At 42.7% G+C, this 27929-nt stretch overlaps 1 protein-coding gene and 1 long non-coding RNA gene across 5 annotated transcripts in view; one reads left to right on the forward strand and one right to left on the reverse strand.

The window, feature by feature from the left end:
- DOCK10 (dedicator of cytokinesis 10) overlaps positions 1-27929 on the forward strand; it is a 266202-nt gene that overhangs the window by 68563 nt on the left and 169710 nt on the right. The window lies entirely within an intron of this gene.
- Positions 187-27929, reverse strand: LOC109264976 (uncharacterized). The gene is made up of 3 exons (XR_002078967.2): positions 27610-27929; positions 26240-26399; positions 187-468 (listed from the first exon to the last, which is right to left on the reverse strand). It is a non-coding gene; the product is annotated as an uncharacterized LOC109264976 (long non-coding RNA).

Genomic DNA, 27929 nt, shown 5'->3' on the forward strand with positions numbered 1-27929 from the left:
CAATAATAAAGAAAAGTAGAGGACCAGGTATTACTGAGAAAGAAAGAGAATGCATTTTGAGTTCAGCAGGGAGAATTGAAGTTATTAACTTAAAGATGCAGCACAGTCTGTATCTTATTTGTGATCTTAAAGTTATTTCAACGTTTGTAGATGCGAGTAGGTTTGCTGTTACAGATTTGTAACAGTTAAGGAACTGAATTCAAAATTGTGGGAGCTGGATTCTTCTAGAAATAGATACTCAGTAAAAGGTTTGATGAATGAATCAATGCACATAAGCCATATCTTATGGGTCATGACGCTTACAAAGTCAGAACCCATGAAATAAAAAGAAAATATGGATTTATTTGGTAGATTCTCAGCATCCCTGCCATTGGTACCTCTGTGTGGGATCAATGGCCTTCTTGGCTTTCATGCACTTCAGGGGAACAGATAGAATATCCCGCAGGATATGTCTTCAAATTCTCCTTCCTGTGTCAGAGAAAGCAGAAATGGAAATGGTGTTCACAAAATAATAGCTCTTTGGAGGGTACATCCAGTTATTTTTTAGGCACTTTCCTGAGAAATTCGCAGTTATCTTTTCTTGTTGTCACAACAACTGCTGTGGAGACTATTTTTTTTTTATCATTGAGGGAGATATTAAAGCATAGCTCTGTACAATTGAAATATAATGCAAGCCATGTAATAGAAAATTTCCTAGGAACTGTATTTTAAAAAGTAAAAACAACAACAACAACAACAACAACATTAATAGTACATTTTATTCAACTCAATAAATCCAAACTATTATTATTTTGACATACAATCAACATAAAATGGTCAATGAGGTATCTCACATTTTTATACCAAAGTCTTCAAGTTCAGTACGTATGATTGCTTATAGCATATGTCCATTTGGATGCTCAGTATTTATCCTAAGAACTGGTTCGGTATATAGGTTTCATAAAGTTTACTAGTTGAAAGAGTAAATTGACATATCTCAGTGGTTTCAGAACTAGTTGGATATTCTCAGATAACTGGAGAGAGTATCCGTTCTTCAAGTTAAATCAGAATTAATTGAAATTAGCCGTCATTAAAAATTCACTTCCTCAGTCACACTAACCACATTTGAAGCACTCTGTATCCTCCTATGGCCAGTGGCTGCTGCCTTGGACCGTGTAGGGGTAACAGCTGGTGAACTTGCGGAAGGCCACTCATCGAGTAACTGTGATTTGAACCCCGAACCATTGCTTGTGGCCATTAGGCCGTCTGTCTCTTGAGACACCAGAGCGGTGAGTGGTGCAAGACTTCTGCCCGACTTCAACAGTGTATGCTCTGTTGCGTTGCACGGGTGTTTTTGATTAAGACAAAACTAAATTACACAAAACATGCCACTTAGTTTCTTTAAAGCATGTAGGGAGGGGCAGGGGAGACCAGGGTATCCATTAATATGACGAAAGATTTGAGATGAATTAAAACTTTATCTTTTCTCCCATCCTTAGAAAATCTTCCTAAAGTGCATAAATGTCATCCTTATCGAATTGGCCAATGAGTCACATAAATAAACAAAAATGCAAAAACTAAAAGTGAAAAGACTACCAAGGCTAGAGATGGAGTCAAGGACAACCCCAGGGTGGCCCTTGTCAAACCTGTGTAATGTCCCTGTGGCCCAGACTTGCCCACCTCTTTAACCCCACTCTCCTTCTCTCCTCTCCGACAGCCTGGCCCCGCTCACCTCTCCCACCGAACCTGCCTGCCCTCCCCTCTCTGTTGACTCAGGTCTGGGATCACTTTCCAGGACATTCTGCTCAGTGTCCAATATTGCAAGCTGTTTGGTACTCTTCTTAAAAATTCAGGGTTTTCCATACATATTATAGAGAATAATAAAATATTAGGGATTGGGGATCATAGAATTCCTCCCTCACTTGAAAGGTGAAACTCAGGCCAAAGAGATAAATTGACAACTGTGACTTTTATAAGAGTTTGTGGCCGAACAAGGACATTTTCCTGGGTCTCACAATGAAAGACGTGCACCCTTTTTAACTACATGCTATTCCCTCCTCATTATCCAAAGATTATGTGTTTCCAGAGTATGTGTGCAATTTCCAGTGAAACCACATATATGCTAACTGCAAAATACTAACAAGTATAGCAAATATTATCCGGTTCCTGACTACTTTTTTCTGATCATTTTAGAGGAATAAATCTCTACAGGGATGAAAGCCGATTCTGTCCATTCTATAAATAAAAGGACTCTTGCTCCAAACTAGTCTCTTGGGGTTGCTTTAAGGATTAAATACAAAGAGCACGAGTCCCAGTTACTCTGTAGCGTAAACCAATAACAGCAGATGCTACAGAAACAGAATATGAGTGTGTGGGTCCCAGGGGTCCCACTGAGGAGAGAACAAAGGGGGAAAAAATAAAGGCAGATCACTTTCTTGTAATCTCTTCAGATTAAAGAGCTCTGTGTTGGGAACAGAAGCGTCTATCTGTTGCCTTCCAGAACCCTCACTCCCCAAATGCTGTGCTGTAACAGAAACAGCACTGACACGTGGGATTCCGTACTGGACCCGTGTCATTTGAAAAACTTGGGACTGTGGGAGGCTTCCCTGAATGCTTTGAGCCTCCGAATCCTGACGGGCAGCATGGTGGTGATTCCTTGCAGTGCCATTGACCTCGATGAAAAGTGAGCCCAGCGTGATGCGTGCCACACCGAGGGAACGTGCCTCTTACTCGTGTGTCAAATGAGGAAAATACTTCCTGCCCACCTGCGTCATAGAAATTAAAGTAATGACTTCTGTATGCGACCACATACTCTGTTTATTATTTTGTGCTCCTGCTAAGGAGACGTTTTGGTATGCATGATGGCCCCTCGCTTCTCCACCAGATAAGGAAGCTGGCATATTAAGAGACTCATCAGGGAAAAAGTTATTCAAAAGGGGGGACTTGGTGGACGAAGCCCGGTGAACCAAGGCATTGTCCAAGTGCACAAGCCATTGGAAGAAGTAAGCGGAGCAAAATGTAGAGATGGGGATCAAGGACAAAGAGAGATTTAAAGTAAAGAGCAAGCTCACTGAGCAGTAAGAGAAATGAAGCGTGAAATGTGTTTTCCTCTTCCAGATCGAAGCGGCACTGGATTGTTTTTAAAAAGGCCTTTTAGTAAGTAAGGCTCGCCCTAAAACCAGTGTGCTTTTGCGCCACTCTCAGACAATGGGACATCTCTGTGCCACTTTTGTGACTCTAGTTTTTATTCCCTTCAATCTATCTGTTCCTCATGGCTTACCATATTTTGTCCCATTTCTGCCCATGCTGTTCAAAAAGAATGCCGATGGGTCTGAGTTAAAGATTGTATATAACGATGTCGTTCTTTTACCTCTGAGTTTGAGCAGAGCCTGGACGGTCTGGAGCTTTCGAAACTGGGGTGGAATCACCCCTCAGGGTCTGATGCGATAGGCAGGGAAGGCTTTTGTTTGGACAAACAAATGAACCACTGAACATTTCTAGAAATGACGTCTCCACAAACAGCCCTGGAGTGCTCATTGGCGAAGAAGTAGGGTCAGAGTCGAATCACAGATTCTTTTTGCACAGCTGAAAAAGTAAAATAAAATGAAAAACTCTGCATGAATTTATCACAAAACAGTAAGGACCTTTGGAATCACCTAAGATATCCTTCAAGTGCTTTCTGAGTCTGTTAATTGGGGAAAGTGTATTTCACTACCCATGGGCTGAAAGTTACTAACAATCATCAAGACTTCAGATGACTTCCTTGAAGACGGAAGAATTGAAAGGAGAAACAGAATCATGGAGATTATCTCTGGGTACATTAGAAAGGACCAGAAGAAGCTTGCTCCCTTAATTTGGGAAAAGTGCTACTTCTGCAAGCGACTGCTCATTGTTTAAACTTCCCCGGGCCAGGCGGAGAACCCGATCTCAAACTGAGACCATGAGAAGCAGAGAAATGGCAGCTGAGGAGATTCACCCTGGGGTTCTGCAGGAGACACTGTGCTTCTCTGAAGGCGTCACTGCCCACATTTGGCAAGCCCTGCTTTCATTGTTCCCTCCCCACCCTCTGCTGCCATTTGGTTGAAGTTGGTGGGGGTGGCTCTGTAGGCACATGTGTGTCTCTGGCTCTGTTTGTTCTGCAGTCAAAGAAACTTTCCAACCTTGTGTTGCCTTTAAACATTCGGCCCCGTTCTATCCATACAAGCACAGTTAGTGTCTGCATGGATGCACGCCGTGTAGTTCTGCGCTTGGATATGGACTCAGCTACGATGTCATAGCCATTAGCCTGGTAACCAGAGTTTTAAATGGAGCCCTGTACGTATGGGAAAGGTAATCTACTGTCCTATTTCGCCACCTACCACTGAGTCTGCTATTTTATTCAGAACCTTGTGCGTACAAAGCCAGTGAGGACAAAATTTGTGTAGTAGAATGCATAAATCTTGGCAGATGTTATTTCGTTTAATCTCTTACCTCCTAGCAATCAATGTCGATTTGTTAACGTCGCACAGAGAATGCTAAATACGCCATACCAAGTGGATTTCTCAGGACCGAGTGGATTAAAAGTAGCTGTGTGCTAAAGACCACAGAGGAAGCAGGAGATTGAGACTAAGGCCTGGGTAGGATGCAGGAGGTGAGGACCGTTGGATGGAGTTGAGCTCTAGGCTTCACATCTCCAATGGCAAAGCCCTTTCTGGCAGGGAAGGGCTTACTTAGTCCCAGAACCTGCCCTGCCTTGAACTCTTTTAGGCTTAGATTCTAAACCGTATTCTTGCGGTTTAACGAATCCAAAGCTTAAACTATTCTTAGTTCCTAGAGGTTATTTTCTGGCACTCTTCTTTAAATACCACATGAGGATTATTTCAGTCAGTAAAAATACTAAACGTATCATTTTCTGTTAGCTTCCTCCTTGCCATTTCGGTTTCACACACGCTTGATTTCCTAGCTCATGCTCTCTTTTCGGTGCACAGTCATGGTCGTAACTTAACAGTGTTTTACCGCCTCAGTGGTGATCTGACTCCCGTGCTCAAAGGTGGAGGTTTAGATGAATCCATTCAAAATTCAGCTGGTGATTCCTATTTAGATGTCTCCCCGAAGTGGGTAATGAATAGGTGTTAGAAAACCGCAGTTACGGAAGAGGAAAAAGCAAGATAGAATAAAGCTTCTCGGTTTTTCCTTTTTGTATTTTTTTTTAAATTGTAAAAGAAGCATGGATTTATGTGAGTTTTTGTATGCGGTTCAAGAGACCTTTTTAATCGCACACTTAACCATGATCACGACCCAGGATGTGTGGGTACAGAGCCAATTTTTGGTTTAATTTCCTACTGTAATTTGATAAGGAGATCTATTATAATCACTGATACAACCCATTTTGTGTCATAGCCACGAAATAAAATGGCAAATTCAGATAACTGATTATAAAATAATATTTGGGGTATATCCTAGCCAATGCCAAGCCACCAGGAAAGCACTGAAATTTTTTACTTACTATGTAGATCAAGTTGTATAAAGGCAAACTTTTTTAATACTGGAGAAGACTAGAGGACAGATGGAACTTTATCTGGGATCATTTCATGAGCTCATTCTTGTTTCAGCACCTATAAGATTTTAGGCTTAAAGGAGTTTCCAAAGATATCGGTGATGCCTGCCTCTTTCATCACAGATGTGGTTAAATGTGAGCCTCTATTTTTTACCTGAATATCTGCGTTAGGATGATATTTAACTTTATATCCACGAGTTAACGGGCATTGAAGGGTTTATTCGTGTTCGTTCACAGCCTCAATAAAATATAATTGGCCATAAACCCAGGAAGTGTCAAGGTCTAGTCCAAAGAGACCTGTTATTAAATAGATAAATAAATAAATAAATAAATAAATAAATAAATAAATAAATAAGTAAATAAAGCTTGTTATCTAGCCCATTATACCCTTTGTCACACTTAGCATTTTTCTGCATCTTTTCAATAAGGGTCATTCTGCTTTGTCTCAGGAATGCTGTGTGGTGACTGCTCAGATTTAAAGCCTGTATGATCAGTTTTATGATTCGAATAGCAAAGGCAGTAGTCCTATTGACGCGAGGGAGGAAATAAACACTTAAGGTTTCTAGAAAGTAGGAGTGAAGCAAACATTTATTTCCCTTTTGCAGTCCCAAGCAATTACATGCGGGAACTTAACAGTTGCAGAAAAATAGAAATTCAGTGTCCCATAAATCTTTCTTTTTTTTTTTTTTAATTAATTTTTGAGAGAGAGAGAGAGACAGTGCAAGTGGGGGAGGGGCAGAAAGAGAGGGAGAGAGAGAATCCCAAGCAGCCTCTGCCATGTCAGTGCAGAGCCCAGTGCGGGGCTCGAACTTTCTATAATGAATGTCAAGCAAAGAGCTAGAGCCATGATCCAGCATTATCCATCTATGCTTTCCTAGCTGCCCAGGTAATTTTTACTTCTCAGGTATATGCAGACCCTTCAGAAACGTCTTTTAGAAGAACTTGGAGGGAAAGAGCAGGCTGAGACTGGATGATGTATGGGCTCAGCACTCTATTTGCCAAATATCAGAAGGCATCAGAGAGTCAGTTGTGCCCACTTGTGTTTTTACAGAGTAACGTTAATCAATTAGCTCAATTCTGCTATAGATAGTAAGTAATTGCATTCACTGGAAGCCACGACGACATGATTAATAATACATTCCAACTTCCGAAATTAGCATTCACTTGGCACTTAAACATGGCTCTTTGAAAAGAACGTTTTTTGGTATGTAAGACACATGGTTGGATCAAAAATTATTTCTCTGAAAATAATCCAGTGAGAACATTCTAGTTTTATATGATGCCCAGGGCCCTTCCTGCATAAATGAGTACAATGCAAGTTTCTTCTTTAAGCATTTTCCAATAAATTCTTAAGAAATAGCACTTTAGACTTCAGACTTAACACACTCTATGGAAGTTTTAGAGACGCCAGTTACATTCTTAATAATTAAGGAGCATCTGCTGCGTGAGAGTTCTGAAACTAAGCTCTCTCAAGGATGGGAAGGTAGTTAAGAAACTAACTATGTCTAAGAAGATACGGCAGCAATAGGGCAGTTGGCTCGTAATAAGTGAATACCACCCAAAGAGAAGTAGGCAACTGTCACAAGAAGAACGTGAAGCAGGTGCCATGGGAGTTCGTCAGGGGGATACCAGGAGGCAAGAACCCGTCCAAGGAGGGCTGCATTATGGGCTGATTACAGGATCATATTGGGAGATGAGGGCAGAAAAGCAAATTGAGGGGTGTCTGGGTGGCTCAGTCAGTTAAGCATCCGACTTCGGCTCAGGTCATGATCTCACGGTTCATGAGTTCGAGCCCCACACTGGGCTCTGTGCTGACAGCTCAGAGCCTGAAGCCTGTTTCAGATTCTGTGTTTCCCTCGCTTTCTGCCCCTCCCCCACTCGCTCTCTGTCTCTGTTTCTCTCTCTCTCAAAAAATGAATAAACGTTAATTTTTTTTTTTTTTAAAGTAAAGCAAACTGAGGCTCGCTTGGGTCTGCATTGACCTTGCCGTGGAAGAGTGCTTAATAGTACCTGTTGTTGGGCATGCAGTCAGCAAATATTTATTTTCACATTTCCTATATGACAGGCTCCACTCTGTCTTCTACACAACATGAAATTTGGGCACTTTTAGGATTGTAGGTCCCCTTCAACTTTGCACACACTGTGAAGTTAAAGCACTTGGCACTGAACAGGCCATTTATTCCACACACTTAGAAGGTTGAATAATTATATTTTCGGGAAAATTCTAATCATCAGATCTGGAATATGATTATTTTTTACTTCCTTCTTTTAACTTGTTTTATTATTTTTTTAAATTTACATCCAAATTAATTAGCATATAGTGAAACAATGATTTCAGGAGTAGATTCCTTAGTGCCCCTGACCCATCTAGCCCATCCCCCCTCCCACAACCCCTCCCCTAACACTCAGTTCGTTCTCCGTATTTATGAGTCCCTTCTGTTTTGTCCCCCTCCCTGTTTTTATATTATTTTTGTTTCCCTTCCCCTGTGTTCATCTGTTTTGTCTCTTCAAGTCCTCATGTGAGTGGAGTCATATGACTATTTTTTTAATAATCAACCTAAGGCCACCTGAGTGGTTCTGTTGGTTGAGCGTCCGACTCCTGATTTGGGCTTAGGTTGTGATCCCCGTGTGGTGGGTTCAGGCCCCATGTGGGGCTCTGTGCTGAGCGTGGAGCCTGCGTGGGATTCTCTCTCTTTCCCTCTCTCTCTCTCTCTCTCTCCCTCCCTCCCTCCCTCCCTCCCTCTCTCTCTCTCTCTCTCCCTCTGCCCCTTCCCTGCTTGATTGCACTCTCTCTCTCTCCTCTCAAAACAAACAGATAAACTTAAAAAATCAACCTAATAATTACTAATATTTTTTCTGAACAATTAAAAAGTCGATTCGTAGGGGCGCCTGGGTGGCTCAGTCGGTTGAGCGTCCGACTTCGGCTCAGGTCATGATCTCATCGTCTGTGAATTCGAGCCCTGCATCAGGCCCCGTGCTGACAGCTCAGAGCCTGGAGCCTGTTTTGGATTCTGTGTCTCCTTCTCTCTCTGATCCTCCCCCGTTCATGCTCTGTCTCTCTCTGTCTCAAAAATAAATGAACGTTAATGAAAAAAAAAAATTTTTAAAGTCAATTCGTAAAAGTTGTTGTCTTCTACCAAAAGAGTTTCCCTTTTAACTGTTGCAATGGTATTGACATAAACCATCAGGGAGAAGCTTTTTCACTCTGGACATCCACCCTAGAAACAGCTTGGAAAGGTAAGTGGGAAGAACTGCCCTGTCTCTCCACTTAATCTGGAATTCTCCCTCTCCTAGTCCTATGCCCATGAGGTGTGGGGTTTTTTTTTTAATATTTATTTATTTTTGAGAGAGAGAGAGACAGAGCACAAGCAAGGGAGGGGCAGAGAGAGAGGGAGACGCAGAATCTGAAGCAGGCTCCAGACTCTGAGCGGTCAGCACAGAGCCCGACACGGGGTTCTCATGAGCCTTGAGATCATGACCTGAGCTGAAGTTGGACGTTCAACCGACTGAGCCACTCAGGTGCCCTGGTGAGGTGTGGGTTTTTATAAAACTGCCCATTAGTCCCTTCTAAGAGAGAAGGAAAAAAAGAAAAAAATACAAAGCAGGGATGCTGGTCTCTTGAGGATGTATTTCTCAAAGGGGAAATTTAAACTTTAATTTGTTGAGGATATTCACAACCAATAATTGCCTTTCTTAGAAATATTTGAAGGCCCAGATCCGAACCTATGGAAAAATCATGTTTTATTCCTGGCCCCTTGGTTCCTAGGCTTCTAGAAATCCTGCAGACGGAATTATTGATGAGTGAGGTGGTATCTATTTCAAAGAGATTTTGTTTTAAAGACCAGGCTATATTAAAGAATTGTTTGCATTTGGAAAACGAATGGCACATTAAATTTTGACTGGTTATGAAAAATATCTTTTATATTTATAGCAACTTATCATTTGAAGAGTTTTCCTAGTTCATTTGAAATTCAATGATGCATTTTTTATTACATCCATCTAAACGCAGGTAGTTGGGGAGCCTGGGTGGCTCAATCGATTGAGGTTCTGACAATTTAGGCTCAGGTCATGATCCCAGGGTTGTGGGATCAAGCCTCGTGTTGGGCTCCTTGCTGAACGTGGAGCCTCCTTAAGATTCTCTTTCTCTCTCTCTCTCTCTCTCTCTCTCTCTCTGCCTCAAATCTAAAAAATAAATAAACACAGGTAGTCTTCTAAATTTTACCAAAGAAAACACCCACAAGAGGCTTAGCATCTTCTAACCTTCAACATCCTGCATTTAGTCCTTCCAACTATAAACTTTTAAAGAGGTCCTTTGAAAAGTAATATATAGGAAATAACTTGTTGAATTTCAGACCAAATTGTAAAAGCTTGATGATGCTGACCCAAATAATCTTTAGGGCCCCGAGATTTTGCGTGGTTCGATCACACACACATCCCAAGTGCCTCCTTGCCTTCCTGAACCTTTCCATCCCTTTTTCCTCTGCTCTGCGATGGATGTGAATATTATATTCTCTCCTAACATTATTTATACATTAAACCTGGCTTCCCACGTATTATGAAACTAATAGGTTTTGTAATAAACAGTGCTAGATACCTTCCAGAGCCAAATAGTTCTTTCCTGAATAAAAATATAGGAGTGACCTGTGCACCCTACGTGCAAGCCCAACCTTGTTAAATCTTATAGTAAGTTCAAGCCTGGGCAGTTACTAATTGTTCGCTGTTAGTCATATATCAAAATAATTTGGGGAAAATGGGCTTGCACCTGCACTGGAGAATTTCAGAAATTCATTATAACTTTGCCTTTCCCTCTTCTCAATCCTTCCTATTGTGATTGCTGTTGTTTTTGAAATAAAAACATCCCATTTGATGGTTACACTATGTCAAACCTTTCAATTACCCATCTTTCGCAGTTTAAGAAAAGCTAGGGGCAATGCCAGATTCTTCCTAACATTCTTCATCTTTTTCCTGATTCTCTACATTTTTTCATTCTTTTTTTCCCCCCCAAGGGGGCAGAATTTGTGTACGGTCCAGCTATTGGACAGTGGGGCCAAGCTATAAGCATTTGTCATTTACTACAAAAGATGTCAGCAACAAAGTCTTGGCATCATATTTGGATTATACTCCTAGGACAGTTTAAAAGTTACATGGTTTCATGTTGAGATCAGAGAGGCCAGAAAGGTGGGCGACTGCGAGATGGATGGGTGCATCAGAGGTGAATTCTCTGCCCAACTTCAATCATCCTAGAAGGAAAACCGTGACTGTGGAAACAATAGAAGAGCTGAAAAAAAAAACGGTGTGGGTGCTTTGGAGGGAGGATTTCGGGGATAAGTCCATTACTAAATAATGTCCTCTGACAGCAGGAGGAAAAATGTCAATACCACTATATGTTGCTAGAGGGTGTGAAGTATGGCAGAATCATCTCTTGACCATCTTACAACATAGAAGAAAAATGCGACCATAGCATTATCTGGAAATAGTATTATGAAATTACTAAATTATTTGAAAGATTCCTCCTACAGTCTTTCGTCATGACTTACGTGATTACCAGTACAGGGACCTTCTATGAAGACAGAGGGATGATATTGTCATAGTTTTCCAGGGATAAATGGAGAGAATAAAGGGAAACATTTGTTAATCTTTCCATTAACTACGTTAATGGAAACACAGTGAATCTCCTCTAACATAATAGAGTTTTGGAATTATCAAGTGTCTCCAAGATTAATTCTAATCTGCCATCCGTATTTTATTGAATGAGGTGCTGACTTTCTTCTCCAGATCTGTGATATGTTCTAAAAATGTATGGGGGAAATAATTTTAAATTATGTATGTATAGTTAAGTAACTTAGTAATATCATTATAACCTCTTATATTAAAGCTCTTAGGATCTTTCTTTCATTGTTAATATAAAATTGCTCATTGAAGACTGTTTGTTTCCACTTTAAAACAAATAGTTTGTCACTTCTTCGAGGTTTTGCTAAGCATCGTGTTCCCATCATTTACATGAAGAGGTGTTGAACCATGCCATTCACTGCCACACCAGTTTTTCACACGAGCCCCAAAAATTGAAAAGTTAAAGAGGAAGTGTCGTATACTCTAATGCTTTCGATGGCTTAACCAATGCCAGAAATACTCTCTTGCCCCATGCACTCAAGGTAGGGATGTTCTGGTAGGAATGTGAGAACAGAAACAGTTTTATTACTACATTAAGGTATCAGTACATTATTCATACTTGGGGAATCTTCAGGACTACGTTATGGATCCCCCATAGACCCAGATTAACTGCGCCCATATTGGCAGTAGAAATCTTTAGGCTTGTTGTTTAATGTAAAGGGATCCAGTAAGGCTTAGATCAGATTCCGAGTTACAACAGCCTTACTAAAAGATAAGATCGTGAATGTGACTTCATGTCAGGGGACTTCCAACTCAGATGCCTAGGGACCACACAGGCTAGACAAGAAGACGATGGGAGCAGTGAGGAGCATGGTAAATTAAAGAAGGCATGACCCACACAAAGGGTGTGGCCGTTATGACACTTGAGCAGTTGTTCCCATGTTAGAAGGTAGGATCCACATCCTACCTTGAATTTTTTTTTAAGAGAAGTCAGTAGCCGAGGCTATTATGTAAAATCTTTTTTATTTCTAAATGCTGTCGACTATTTCCAATGTTTTAAAACACTAGTGGCAGGAAAACACAATTGTGGAACCAAGTTGAGTCATTGGCTGCCTGATTGTCACTATCCTGTAAGTTTTTATTAGAGTTTCACTTTAATTCAAGGTTCCAGTTTCAAGGACCCCATGAGGATTCTGCTGCTTGTAATACATTACAGCATGTTTGACTGATATGAGTGGAAAATGATTCTGATGTTAATGTAAATGTAAGGCTGAGGATCGTATTTAGGTTTCGAAAAACGTGTACTCCGACTCTTAATTAAGAAAGATTTCCACAGGTCTAATTAAATAATACCAAGTCAAATTATCCTTTCTTTGCTGTAAAAATATCAAAGGGGAATGTGGTAATACATATCTGACACTTAACTTAATTTTCAGCAACATAATGCAAGCAGAAGATATGGAAACTAATGCACCGAAAGCAATAAATCCTTTTAAAACTCTGTTTACAAACCACACTAGAGTATCACCAGTTATTGCAGGGAAGGGGCGGAGGGTAGGGACGGAGGGAGGATTCAGATGTCCCATATTTTCACCTTAACTGGGTCATGAATTATTTTCCATGCCAACTCCAGTGCTTATTCAGTGCTTACTACACAACCACAAAAATCTGTCCCTGCCTCATCCTATTAGGCTGAGATTTCACAGAAGCCCAGTAAACCCAGAGCCACATCCCTAAGTAGATGTTGCCCTTTGCCCAGTTCAAGCAAATTGTTTTAAGTTCTGTATCTCCCTTGCTGATGTGCATGAGCGTCTTGATTATTCTGCTCTGAGCCATCATTGCTGGGAGAGGTGGGCGATGCCTGGTGCTCACTCTGGGACAGGAGCAGGGCCAAAACTGGCAGAGGGGACAGAGGTCCTGTCCTGAAGCAACCAGCCACCCTTTGTTTAAAAACATTTTTTTTAACGTTTATTTATTTTTGAGAGAGAGAGGGAGGCAGAGCGTGAGCAGGGATGGGGCAGAGAGAGAGGGAGACACAGCACCTGACGCAGGCTCCAGGCTCTGAGCTGTCAGCACGGCGCCCGATGCGGGGCTCGAACCCACGAGCTGCGAGATCATGACCGGAGCCGGGGTCAGATGCTTAACAGACGAAGCCACCCAGTGTGCCCCGTGCCTTCCCTTTGTTTTAGCACCAGTGCGACCTGGCATCTGCCCCTGATTCAGACTGTCCTGCTTCCTCACATCAACTCCTATGGTTTCCATCTACCCTGGAAAAGATGCCGCTAACGTTTACTTTTTTGAAAATATTTTTGATTCTGTCTCCCCGGTGTCTCACTGGATGTGCGGGTTGTGGAGACCCTTCCCCAGACTGTGTGACGCAGAATATGAGTGCTCTGTAAGAAAATGCTGCAGTGCCCCGAGAAATATTGCCTACGAGACACTCCTCGAGAGATTCCCATTGCATGTTGGCGATCTAAAGCTCTGGGGAGTTCTCAGTGAGGATACCAGGTTAGGTTTGCTCAGTCGGTTGAACGTCCTACTCTTGATTTCAGCTCAGGTCATGATCCCAGGGTCGTGGGATTGAGCCCCAAGTCAGGATCTGCATTGAGCATGGGATCTGTTTGGGTCTCTCTCTCTCCCGCTCTGCCCCTGTCCCCTTCTCACACACACTCTCTCTCTCTCTTTAAAAAAACAAAAATACTTGGGAGAGAAAACAACGAGATTTCTATTTGTTTAATTTTTAGTACTTTCCGGTGCAAACTTCCCTTTACAGCACTTGCCAAGCCAGCCCTTCTAAGCTCTGTAAAGGCAAAGAAGTTGTTTTCTTTTTCTGATCGTCTTAAATACGTAGCACAATATCTGCCCCTGTTTTTGCAGAGTACATAAACAAGTGGCTGCAAACAAATGGTTGCAAACAGAAAATAGCTTTGCCTAAATCAAGGGGAATGAAGAATGAAGGTGGAGAGAGCCCATCAGATTGAAGGAAGAACTCAACAGCAGGTCTTAAGAAGCACAGGAAGGAAGGAGGGCCTGAGAACTATAATGTGCAGGGCTCAGGGCAGCGTTTGGTATAAATCACATTTTCTGCCCTTGGGTCCTTTTTCTCAAGGTTCCCGTCCAGGTATAGTCGTGGCACTTGTTGGATACGCTCCGGAAGGTGAGGGGGTAGAGATGTTCCCCCTAGGAAAATCAAGGAATATCAAGAAAACAAGTGGGTGTGAAAACAGTGCCAAAATTCTCTTCCATGTTCTGTTTATAAACCATGTCAAGGACAATGTCATCTAGTCAGGAAGCACAGCTGTTTACTTCTGAAATGAAATCTGGCTGGGAACAGGGAGCAAGGGCCAGGTAGCGTTGGATGTACCATCTGGACTAGGTGTGGAGAAAGGCATCCGATTACAGATCGTCTTTCTTCTCTAATTGGCACTTGAGGTTCAAAAAAAAAAAAAAAAAAAAAAAAAGAAGGAAAGAAAAGGAAAAAGCTTTTTTTCTCAGCCCAGTCACTAGTCTATCTGGAAATGGATGAGACAAACTGTTTTATTTAAAAAACACAAAAACAGGGGCGCCTGGGTGGCTCAGTCGGTTGAGTGTCCATCTTCAGCTCAGGGCGTGATCTCGTGGTTCATGGGTTCAAGCCTCGTGTCGGGCTCTGTGCTGACAGCTCAGAGCCTGGAGCCTGCTTTGTTTCTGTGTCTCCCTCTCTCTCTGCTCCTCCCCTGCTCGTGCTCTGTCTCTCTCAGTCTCTCAAAAGTAAATAAACGCTAAAAAATTTTGTTTAATATTTTTTTTTATTTTTATGACACAGAGAGACAGAGCATGAGTGGTGTTGGGGCAGAGAGAGAGGGAGACACAGAATCCAAAGCAGGCTCCAGGCTCTGAACTGTCAGCACAGAGCCCGACGCAGGGCTCGAACTCATGAACCGTGAGATCATGACCTGAGCCGAAGTTGGACGCTCAACCGAGCCACCCTTTTTTAAACACAAAAACATAGAATTTTAGAGATGAAACAATGCTCTAGGACAACGAGGGCCAGAGAGGTTACTGTTTTGCCCAAGGTCACTCAGGCTATCAGTAAGTGAACTGACTATGGACTACACACCTCCTGTCTGCCGATGCTCCTTTCCCTGTGAACACAAGTGCACACTGCCTAGAAGAAAGAAGGAAATGACTTCTCAATGGCAGTCTCCCCTCAGTAGTCATGGGCTCGGAAAGATAAGACGTGAACACAAATTCAAAACTGCTTTCTGAAAATATAACCCTGAATGCCAGCCACGCAAGAGAAATGCCAATTTTCAGTGCCACCAAAGATCTTTTGACACAATCTAGGTAATGGATCTGCTTCCCAATCCATGACACCCTTGCAAAAGAGGGCAAAGTCAGATTAAATGTCTCCTTGTCAGTGTACTATGATATCTTGCGGTGGCCTTGAAAAGTTGTGGAATGAGAGAAGGAGAAGATGGAGAACAGAAAGTGCAGTGCCCTTTTCTCCTGTTCACAACGTTGGATTGGTAATTATAATGTTGGTATTTGCCACATGCTGGTAGGAGGCCCGGCACAGTGCAGACATAAAGACGATACTGTTTATTGCTCTGGGAATTTACAGTCCTGCTTGGGCAGAAAAGTAATCATGAAAAGATAAAAAAGCATATGATACTGGTTAAATCTTGGCTTTCTCAACTTCCTTGGCATTTGGGTCTTTTGTGTGGGAGATGAAGGGAGATGACAGAAATAGGATAATTGGAAGCTTTTGTAGATGTGCACAGTGGGGATTCAAAAATGAAATATGTGGCATTGCCAGGAACAGTGAGCACAAAGAGGTCAGTTGTGGAAGGGTCCAAGGTGCATTGGAGGAGGAACCATGTAGCCTAATTGTCCACATCCAGGCCAACGGGGTCTTCTGGGCTCTCCCTTCATTTTGGAATGTCTTCCCTTTCACTACGACTTTCAAAGCTCGTACCCTTCTAATACCCGCCCCCGCCGCTCCTCCTAATGTTCAGTTCACAAGCATCTACGACCATCCACACCCTCAACACACAATACGGCGGCCCAGCTTATGATCACTTATCTCCTCAACACAATGGCCTCCTCATCAAACTCGTAGTTAACATCCACGGAGCATTTGATTCTATTCCAGGCTCTGTGCTAAGCTCTTCATAAATCTTCTTTTATTAAGCCTCAAAACACTCGGTGAGGTAGGTGTAATAGTTACCCTCATTTTACAGTTGAGGAAGCTCAAGTTCGGAGAGTTTGGGTAACTTGTCCAGAGGCTCACAGCTAGCACATGGGAAGGCCAGGAATCACACACAAGCCCACAGACTCCAGCCCAGTGGTCTTACTCGTAAGGGCAAAGACCACATTCCCAACCTTATCCTTCACACTGCTGAAATGTGCTTGCCTCTTGAGTTCTATCAGGTATAAATTAGTGAAGATTATAATGGCTTCCAATCTTTTCCCAGCAAGTGATAGCTGTGCTTTAATAGGGACATCCCAGAACAGTAACAGAAACCCAGACCCAGACTCATTCCAGTAGTGGGGTTTTGAGGGATGGAGAAGTGAAAGAGGGAGCTGACTTGAAGGCCAGTAGTCCTGAGTTCCTTCCCATCAACCGACTGTCAACTTGACTTTCAAAAGGAGCTAGCTCTGATCTTAAGAGAAACCTCCATTATCTGCCAGAAGGTCACTGGGCCTGAAAGCCATCACCAAGGAAATATTGAGGCTGCATTAGCATTGGGACCAGAGATTTTTTTTTAATTTTTTTAAGCTTATTTATTTATTTTGAGAGAGAGAAAGAGAGAAAGAGAAGCAGGGAGGGGCGAAAGAGAGGGGGAGGGAGAGAATCTCAAGCAGGCTCTGCACTGCACTCAATGCAGGGCTCAATCTCATGATCCATGAGATCATGACCCAAGCCAAAATCAAGAGTCAGATGCTTAACTGACTAAGCCACCAAGACTCCTCTGGACCAGGGGTTTTCAAGCAGGTGTGATTTTTCCCTCTTCCCCAAACCCTCCAGAGGCCAATTGGCAATGTCTGAAGATGTCATTGGCTGTCACAGCAGGGTGGGGTGGAGGGGATACTGGTATCTAGTGGGCAGAGGCCAGGGATGCTTGTAAACATCCTGCAGTGCACAGGACAGCCCCCTACGGAAAGAGTGATCTGGCCCAAATGTCAGTATGCCAAGTTTGAGAAAACCTGATTCGGATGATAACTGAGAAACGAGTATGGCCAGAGTTACAAAAGTCCAAGAGATGGCCAACAAAGAGGACACAAAGTCAAATTGACGGACAAATGAGGCCCATCTTAGGCCCAGTTTTCAATGGCTGGTTTCACTCCAAGGTTTTCTCCTCGGTCCCCCAAAGTTCAGGATGATGTAGCTAGTTCGTTCATTCTGCCTTATTGAGTATACACGAGGGAAAGAAACATTTGATTTTACAAATAAGACTTTAGTATGAAGAATAATTTGCACTGGGAGGTGGGGCCCCACGGGTCACTGTTATATGATTTTCTGCCTAAGAAAACTATTAGGTGACCCAGCTTCTGAGTCATGGTTTCTCAAAGTGTAGTCCGTGGAGCATCCAGATGAGTCACCTGGAGGTTAGTTACAAAACCAGATCACCAGGCCCCCGTCAGGCCTGCTGAGGTCCTAGATAAGATCCAGGAATCCATGTTTTTTAGCAACCTCCCCACGTGATTCATGCACTCACAAGAGAACCTCTCCCTTCAGCTTCCTATGGTGGCGACTTCCAAAGCCCTAGTATTGCCCAGGCCTGATTCACATCTCCATGCCTGTCTGAAGTCTTTGGACACCTAGCTTCTGCCTTCTTGTACTTCCGTAGAGTGTTTGATGTGTACCACTGGCTCTCATGAGGACTGTGGATGAGCACTCCGTCTTAACTCTCTCTACCACTGACACCTGGCGTGGACCAGGACCTAGGAAGTATCGACAAAAGATCAGAACCTCTCTGCATTTGCTGCCATTCTCATGAACCAAATTAAACAGATACCGGTGCCCCTGTTAGGGTTGCCCAATCCTTGTTCGCCCGTTCCTCAGTCCTTCCTATGCACCCAACAAGAACAGATAGCAGAGGGCTAATTTGTCCTCTAATGTGGGACCTTGACCTATCACACATCAAAAGGTCAACAATTTACCACAGTGCACGTAGCTAAATAAGGGAAGTCCAACAATTAATTCTCTGAAAAACAGAAAGAAGCTCCTGACGGAAAAGCCAAGACCCTTCCATTATTCTCCCATTTCTACCTTGCAAGGCATTAAACACTTAAAATAAAGTATGCTGTTAGCTTTGTCTCCTCCTGGCAGAGGCCCTAGAAGATATGAATGCATTAAGATGCCATTAAAGAAATGGCTTGTGTGCAGACTGGTTGCCGAGTTACCCTAGGCCGTCTGTAGGACCCACCAGCAAGCCTCGTTAGTCTGAATATTTTGTTGCACATATGCTCAGGGTTTGGCATTTACATGACAATGCTTCCTTATCAAAATTGCTTAGGTAAAAATGCTTCATTGCCCTCCCTTTATAAAGACACATCCTTCTGCAGTGAAAAGACCACCAGGAGAATAAAATACATGCAATGCCAATGTCATATAAATTAACCAGTTTTTCCATCAGAGCTCAAAAGGTTTGAAAGACCTTGGCCTCTCCATAAAACTTGTGTACAATGTGATTTTCAGGGTAATTATTAAACCGTGGGTGACAGTCGTAGTGAAAGCAAGGTAATTAGCAATTGGAGTGACTATAGGAGGCCAGTTTTGGGTGCTTGTTTTATTTTAAGTGAAATAACTCTGGGGTGTAGTTAACTTTGCCAGCAGTGGGAAGCTCCCATGGGATCCAAGCCAGCCAGCAGAGACAACGCCCGTCTCTGGGGGAAAATGGCTATTGGGCAATAGTCCATATGATCAAAGATAATAGCATCGATTCAGAGTCCCTCAACTCCCATCTTCTGGGAGGCTATTGAATGTTTTCATCTGATCGTTTGTAAAAGAAATCATCTGCCTCAACCCAGAATGCCTTTCAGTCTTCTTTAAAAGATGGAAGAATCATTGTCCAGTAGAAACTATGTTGACTTGGGGTTGATTATTTTTTAATGGGAGAAGAACACGAGGTGAAGAATTAGCTGCCTGGCTTTTTAAAAAGCGTTAACCATCCAGCTATATATATTTGTGTGAAACACAAGCCGAGAACACCATATAACAGCTGTGTATGTTTGCTGTTGTTATCGTCAGGTTGTTATGCTCTGGCTTTGAGCATGATGGCAGGGAATCTGGATTAAAGCACGGTCTCCATAAGAACGAATGCTTGCTTCATAGGGGTTCTCCACTTTGCAATAGACCAAGCTAACGCTGAAGTCTTGAAGCCTTTCCCCAAAATTTCAAGGTGAATGATAAATAGCTAACTACCCATCAGGAAATTGAGAAAAGGGCAAACATTAAATCCAGTGTTCCTCATTTCCTGTATAATGTATTAAGAGAGTTTTGGGTGAGATATATAAATATCTCCAGGCTATAGTGTTTCTTCCCTGGAGAAGTTGGTGACCAACGTTAAGTCCACCATAGAGAAGAAAAAAGCTATCACCGCTTCACTGATTGCCATTAGATTCTAAGATGGGCTCATGAGACTCTGTAAGGAATGAATGTTTTCCTCCCTTTCGGTCCCACATCAAATCCTGATTAAGTGGGAAACTTTGCCTCCTAAGACCCATTTAAATTCAGTAATATAACAATATCATTACCACTTGATACATGTTTGAAGGGCTATGAACGGAATACTATCAATTATTTTAATGCAGTGAAGATCACTTACGCCTATGTACACGCACACACACACAACATACACACAACAAACACACATCACGCACACGGTACACACCATACCCACACACAACGTCTGTTTCTCTTTGGGGCAAATTTACATTCTCCCTCAGTGAGATTCATATTTCCCGGCAATATGAAATGCCTAAATCATTTCTACTTTGCTACTGGGAGCGGAAGTTAGGGGATAGGAAAAACTATTGTATTCTACAGACAGAGCCCACTGAAAGCTCTACACTTAGAAATAAGAGGCTTTGTTGTGTTCATTTAAGCCCCTCAAGGCATTCTCAAGGTAACTGAGCTGTTCAGTCCCCACCTTTGCAGCAGGAAGTAATGAACTTCAGTAAAGAGCCCTGCTGCCAGGGGCCAGACTCAGGAGCGACCACAGAGAAGGAGGAAGTAGCTACTTGTGCTTTACTTCCTTGAAACAAGGTGGACGGTGGTGAGCTGAACCCAGAGGTGCAACCCTTCTTTGTCCTCCGTGAGCGAAGCCCGGCAGCGCAGAAACCTGCAGGCAAAGGGGAAAATTGATTGGAAGTGGAAGAGAAAACATGAAAGGAGTTATGTAAATATCCTCTAACAAAGCAGGAGTAATCACGGCAGATGCTGAAAACTTCAGCGGTGGAATAAATTGGAATAGAGAGATGGGCCCAAGAGGCAGCGTGGAGACAGGTGGAAATGCACAGGAAACTGCTCTTATCGTGGGTTCGAACCAGGCTTTGCGGATTCACGCATGGCCTCGTGTGTAGCTGTCCAAGACTTAACCATCAAGGTTCCAGTTACTCTGCAGTAATAACGGTAGTTTCGGGGTAATTTTTATCAAGTTGGTGCAGATGCAGTGTCCGTGAAACCCAGGTTTCTGCCCCCTGGATTCTTAGATTCAGTGAGGATATCATTTGCCCATCATGCAGCGTATTCAAATGTTGTGAAAACGGAGTTAAATGTTTTAAAGATGACCTCATAGCTTGTTGCCTTAGCTCAGCGCCTTTCTTTTCTGTGTCTCTGTGTCTGATTACTTCTCCACCGGTTTTCTTCTTCCGGATTTGTCTCCTTAGCCCTGATGCCCCTCCCCACAGCTACCATTGTCTTTCTCACTCTTATTTCACTGCTAGTTTTTTTTTTTTTCAGGAAATGATCCAAAAGCCATATTTCTGTCGCCTCTCAATCATTTCTTAGCTCCATTGCACCCTGCATCTACACTGCTCAGTGGAGCTGACAGTCAAATGCCAAGTATTGTCCTCACCTAAACCTTCTTCTCAGTACATTCATGATGTTAACTTATTTGTAAAAGATTAAGCACAGGGGCACCTGGGTGGCTCAGTTGGTTAAACATCCGGCTTTAGCTTGGGTCATGATCTCAAGGTTCCTGAGTTTGAACCCGGCATCGGGCTCTGTGCTAACAGCCCAGAGCCTACTTGGGATTCTGTCTTTCCTTCTCTCTCTCTGCCCCTCCCCCTGCTTGCCTGCTCTCTCTCTCTCTCTCCCTCTCTCTCTCTCTCTTTCTCACAAAAATAAATAAATAAACTTTAAAAAACAGAAGATTAAGCACAAAAACCAAGCTGTACTCCAAAATAAGACTGTGTGGGAGACACTTTTCCAAAGATGTTTTCCCAGGACTCTAAAGAGACCATGAGCCAGAGAATGCAGGCAGCCTCCAGACACTGACCATGACCCCTGGCTGACAGCAAGGAAATGGGGACCTCAGTCCTGCAATTGCAAGGAACTCAATTCTATCAATAACCTGAATGAGCCTGGACCCAGATTCTTCTCTAGCACCTCCAGAAAGGGACACAGCCCTGCTGACATTTCGATTTCAACCTTGTGAGACTCGAAGCAGAGAATCACATTGTACCACATTGCACCCAGATTTCTGACCCGCAGCAACTAGGAGATAAATAAATGTGTGTCGATTTAAGCCACCAAATGTATGCTACGCTGTTACAGCGACAATAGAAAACTAATACAGACGAACAGATCTGTTTCTCAAATCTCTGATGTCGTAGCATTCAAATTCCTGTTTCTTCTAAAGTATGGTTAATGTTTCCCATCTTAACTAACTTCTGAATATCCAGACTCTCATGTATTGAAAATTGCAAACTTACTCTCTTTGGGCACCACGGAGCCAGACTTTTGTGCACGTATCTACACAAGAATTTGTGTGTTCGTGTATTTTGTGTGTATATGTATATGCATATATAGGTGTCTCTGTACATAAATACAACCTATGTAGACCTGATAAATACTAACCATACTCAGTAAATGTTTATATATGCAGACATATAGGAATTATGTGTGTGTATATAAAATATAGTTTTTTGCTCAAGGCCAGGTACTACCATGTATTACTTCACAACAAACTTATAAGCTGTATACTCACAGCTCCACTGAATATATAAAAAAACAGGCAGACAGAGGTCAAGTAACTTGCCAGAAGTTATCTGATCGATGGCTGAAGAGTATTCAAATATAGATCTGTCTGGATCCAAGACTGAAAGGTCTTTATTTTTCATCTTGCTTTTCTTTCACGCTGAATCTCTTTGGACATTCTCAGTCCTACATCCCCCTCTGCCCAGATGCCCTGTACCACCTTCCCTGAACTCCTTACCCCGTGCACCTGGGTGCACTACCCTGGTAGTTTTCCCCCTTTATCTCTGTGTCTTCTCAACTTTCTAAATTGCCTTCCCTCTACCATATGCAAAAGAACTTCAAGGCTGTGTTCTCAGGTCTGTGGTCCAAAATTTGATTTACTTTTAGACTTCTCAATTTTAATTCTCCTGATGACTTTCAGCTTCACATCTCCCACACCGACTGTTTTGTGAGTTCCAGGCACACATACAGCAATGGTGCTGGACATGTCTGCTTTCCTATCTTCTTGACCAAAACTCCAATATGTCTACATCAGCATTAGTAGGAAAAGAAGTCCTCTCTCCTTAGTACCCTATGCCCCACAGTCATCCATCTTGATCGCAAACTCAGAAACCTGCTAGCATCTTCAAACCCCCCTTCTGGTTGAGAGCACGGGCTCTGGAGCTGGATTGCTTTGGTTGAAATCCCATCCACACTACTTATTTCCTTTGGGACTTTGGACCAATCGCTTAACTTCTCAGGACCCAAAGAGCTTCCTCTGTAAAAGCGGGGTGATGATAACAGTAATAATAATACCTAGCTCACAGGGTCACTGCATGGTTTGAAAAGGTACTATAAACTTAGATCAGCACCCAGCACCCAGTATTTGCTCAATAAGTTTCACCTACCATTCATTTTCCATTTAATTGCCACATCTTCGTTTATGATTTCTGTGAGACCTAGAATTATGTTTCTGTTGCCAAGTTTTCTACCCTCCACCATTCTGTGTGATCATCTGGCTTAATACAAACTGCCACCAAATGAATCTTCCAAAGGCCTTATTTTCATTGCAATGCAGAAATCCTTCAGTGGTTTCCCATGGCTTTCTGGATACAACGGGAACTTCCTGATCTTGGCATTCAAAGCTTTCCATGAACTGGCCCCTTGCTTCTCTTTTCAGTTGTTCCTACCTCTCTTCTGCCACTGAACCTTGGCTGTAGACAGGATGGACTTCCTACTTTTTTCTTAAACACACTGTTTAGGCCTGCTTGATAGCATTTGTAATAAGTAGTCGTTATGCTTACTGTGTACGACACAATATGTTGACCCCGTTAAGTGTCACATCGTTTACCCCCACCAAAACTCTTGGAGGTAGTTACTGGGCTATCCCTAGTATATGAGGGACGAGATGAGAAAACTGAGCCCTGGAGAGAGTGAGTGACTGTCTGAAGTGTCTATAGTGAGGAATCTGCGAACGTGGGATTTGCATCCAAGTTGATTCCAGATCCCGTGAATGTAACCATTCTGTCTTATGCCTTCTTTATGCTACATTCCTCTTTCCTGGAGGATCCTTAACCCTTCTCCCACCTATTAACCAAAGTCTTCCTTAGGTTCTACCTTCACTATAAAGCTTTCCTAGATTCCTTCAAACTCTGGCGAACTCCTTGGTCAGGTTCAAGCTTCTTCGGGCTAGGAAGGGCCTGTTGTATTTCTCATGAAGCTGGCAGTTCCTTGAGTGTAGTACTTAATAAATTCTGATTATGAATTGGTACCAGATTGCTTTACTGATGAGCTTGACAGTGAGTCCTGGTGGTTGAGCCAACTAACCTCTGATTTCCCTTTATTCCTGTTTTTGCCCTAGGTAGCCTTTTTTTTTTTTTTTCACCCAACACATATCTGAACCAGTGGAAGTCCCCAGTGGTGCCATCCTGTGGGACACCCCACTCCGTGCTACTGGATTTCCCCCTCCTTTGCAGTCACCCCAAGTTATGTCTATCTGACAACTTCATATGTGGCCCGGCAATGCCTCCTTCTGCCAGTACATAAGGGAGCTGCAATGAACAGCTAAGCAAGAGGAGAAATGAGTCATTCTCATTTTGCAGAAGTTGAGGAGTGGGAGGGACTCCAGGATAAAGAGCTGTGGCGCCTGAAGAGGAATAGAGGAAAGACTGGATGCAAATATTGGAAAGAGAGGAAGTCACACAAGAGTTGCTCAATATCATTAAATGCTTCATTACAAGACAACATTCCTACCTTCTAAAATCATGTGTTAGGGATATAGGCTACCATGGGTAAGAGGGTCCGTGGATGGACTTCCAAGATTTGTGACCTCCAACCATGCATGCACCTTTCCTTCTTTTAATTTATTTTTGTGTGTGTGTGTATTTATTTTTTGAGAGAGTAAGAAAGGAAGAGCAAGGGAAGGGCAGAAATAGTAGGAGAGAGAGAATCCCAAGCAAGCTCCAAACCGTCAGCATAGAGCCCAGTGTGGGGCTCAAACTCATGAACAATGAGATCATGACCCGCGTTGAAATCCAGAGTTGGATGCTTAATTGACTGAGCCACCCAGACACCCCCATGCATGCACATTTTCTGAGTACTTACATCTTTCTGTGAGTGAGTCTATAGTTTTTATTAGTTTCTCAAACGGGTCCATAAAAAAAAAAGGGTGGTAAAATACTATTTTCAGATCTTAAAATAGAAACATAATCTTACCCCGGGAAATCAGGTGACCCAGAGGTGGACTCTGATAATGCCGTATAAAGAAAAAAGTAAAAAAAAAAAAAAAAAGTTAAATCTGAAAATTCTCCATGTGCTATGATATGCCTGCTCATCTAACAGTTGCTGAAGAGTTACGTAGATGGTATAATCTGTTTAGAGCTAACGACATACAGTGAAATTGCTAAATATTCAGTGACCACAGATCAAAAGGGCTTCTGCCACATGGAATCTTTGTTTGCCTACTTAAGCCAGTTTTAAAGTAATGATACAGTTTACTTCCCCTTTTTTTATTTTTATCGTCTCTTACTATGTTTCTCATAGTTCTTTAAGGAATCTTCCTCAGTGCCCACACTTGGACAAGGAAGGATCGGCATCTCTCTCTATCAGTTTGCTGCACGACAAGGTAGAGATAAATGAGTTTCTCAAGTCTGAGGTATATGTATGTGCTTCACTTAAGTCCGGTTATTACTGGAGCAAAAGGAGTGGCCTGTGTCAGTAAAACAGCAACTTCTATAAAGATGAAGGCTCATTAAATAAGCAGATGGCTTCTATTTAGGCCATTGGTGTTTGGACGAGCCGGTTAAGTGAGAGTTTTCCTGAAGATCACCACCTTCGCTACAGAATCTAGAACCATGTTTGCAAAAGGGGCTTCTCAGGGTCAGATGAGAATGTCTTATTCCAGTTTCTCGGTGCCCAAAACAAACAAACAAACAAAAAGGGGGGGGGGCAGAAAGCAGAAAGCCACAGTTTTAAGTTGATGGTCAAAGAGTCTTTTCTGGGACCACTCACTTCTGGGTGGCTTCATGCAAGGCAGCCGTCCTGCACCTGGACTCTTAAACGTGTTGAGCACTAGAGAGAGAAGACAAGGCTCTGGAAACAAAAGCCTCGAGAACAACCACAGTGTATTTGCTCCTCGTCTCCCGCTGCCCCAACTCTCCCCCTTTCTGTCTGTGGCTGAATCCTACTTCCGGCTAGGGCAGGAGCAAAAGGTATCAGTGAGTCAGCAGCCTCGTTATTTTTCTTTCTTAAAGTTCAAAACTCTCAGAATACTGGGAACCCTTTGCAAAGAAATTGCTCTCCCGGTTAAGTGTCGTATCTGTATCCGCAGTGCATGTCATATTGGACTCTGCACAGATGTGCCCTTGACAAATGCCTTTGGAACTGACCCTGTCTGTTATAAAAGCATGCATAACGACTCTTCATAATGCTTCTCCCTCAGGACTCACTGCCTGGGAAGGTTGGCAGGGCTTGCTTCTGTCTTGGTGGTCATGGAGATCAGACCTCAGTGGAAATATTCCTTCGACCATCTTTATAACCCTCATAATGTCTCACGGGCAAGCAGTGGTTTCATCAGACTGGTGGGCACCACTGGAGAGTAGGCTCATCCTGCAGTGAAGAAACAAAATCTTTTCGGATCCCATCTTTCAAGTGTCTAATCAATTAATTCCTAGTCCCATGGCCTTCAAATATTTCTTACCTCATGCACCTAGTAGACAAAATTTGCCTACACTCCCATAGTCTCTGCGTATGTATACGAATTCTGTTGTTCTTATCAATAGCTAGTATTTCAAAACACAATATACATATGGGACAAGGTTCATTGTTAGGCATAATAAATGTGAGGCCCTCATTTATTCTTTCATTAAACTTAAGAGTTTCATACTGAGAAACTTCTGGATGCTGAGCTCTGTTGTCATCACTGAAGATATGGTGAATGAAAACAGACAAGGGGCACCTGGGTGGCTCAGTCAGTTAAGCGTCTGACTTTGTCTCAGGTCATGATCACACGGCTCCTGAGTTGGAGCCCCCCGTCGGGCTCAGTGCCGACAGCTCAGAGCCTGGAGCCTCCTTTGGATTCCGTGTCTCCCTCTCTCTCTGCCCCTCCCCAACCTGTGCTCTGTGTGTGTGTGTGTGTGTGTGTGTGTGTGTGTGTGTGTCTTTCTAAAAAATAAATGAACATTTAAAAAAGAAAACAGACAAAAATTCCACTCTCATGGAGCATAGAGTCGAGTGCAGGAAGAGAAATCATAAGCAAAATAAATAAGTACAATGTATGGTAGTGTCACAAGCTAGCAAGTGTCATGGAGAAGAATAAAACAGGAAGGAGAATTCAGGTGCTTCTGAAGGGAGAGTTGCATTTTAAATAACCCCAGAGAAAATACAGATTAGGGAATTAACTATTTAACAGTTTGTAACCATCTGACTGAGAATCAAGGTATCCTCATCAATGTCTATTACATTACATAGCAGTCAAGTACAGTTTCTTTTTTTTTAATTTTATTTTAACCTTTAATTCATTTTGAGAGACAGAGAGTTGCAGAGTGCAACTAAGCGTGGGGCAGAGAGAGAGGGAGACACAGAATCTGAAGCAGGCTCCAGGCTCTGAGCTGTCAGCACAGACCCCGATGGGGGCGTCGAACTCACAGACCATGAGATCATGACCTGTGCCGAAGTCAGGCACTTAACCGATTGAGCCACCCAGGTGCCCCTCAAGTATAGTTTCTTTATTTAGATAACCAATATCAGTAGAATTCTAAGTTCTCCTTGTGTCCTAAAGTGATCATCTTGGAAGACCACTAACTTAATCTACACTTACCTGTGCAACTGCTTGAAACAGATTTCTCAGATCCTAGGTATATTATGACAGTTTACCTTTGGGATCTAGCCAGGATGATGAAGTTAGGTGGCTGTTTAGGTGGCAGACGTGGAGGCCTACAGTCAATCAGCTCTTTGATCCAATCTTGATTTGGTTCCACAGTTGATTTTTACATCATATGGTTTGTTTGGGTATGAGCAATTCTCTTAAATGTCCAAAGCCATTTTTATGTTATTGTCTTACTTTAGACAAGGTGATTAGGGAGAATATACGCACAAAAGCTTACTTAACTCAACAGCTGGTAGTTACAGGAAGCGGTA

The sequence above is a fragment of the Panthera pardus genome, unplaced genomic scaffold (genome assembly GCF_024362965.1).
Source record: "Panthera pardus isolate Hobbes unplaced genomic scaffold, ASM2436296v1 HiC_scaffold_10, whole genome shotgun sequence".
NCBI classification, from domain to species: Eukaryota; Metazoa; Chordata; class Mammalia; order Carnivora; family Felidae; genus Panthera; species Panthera pardus.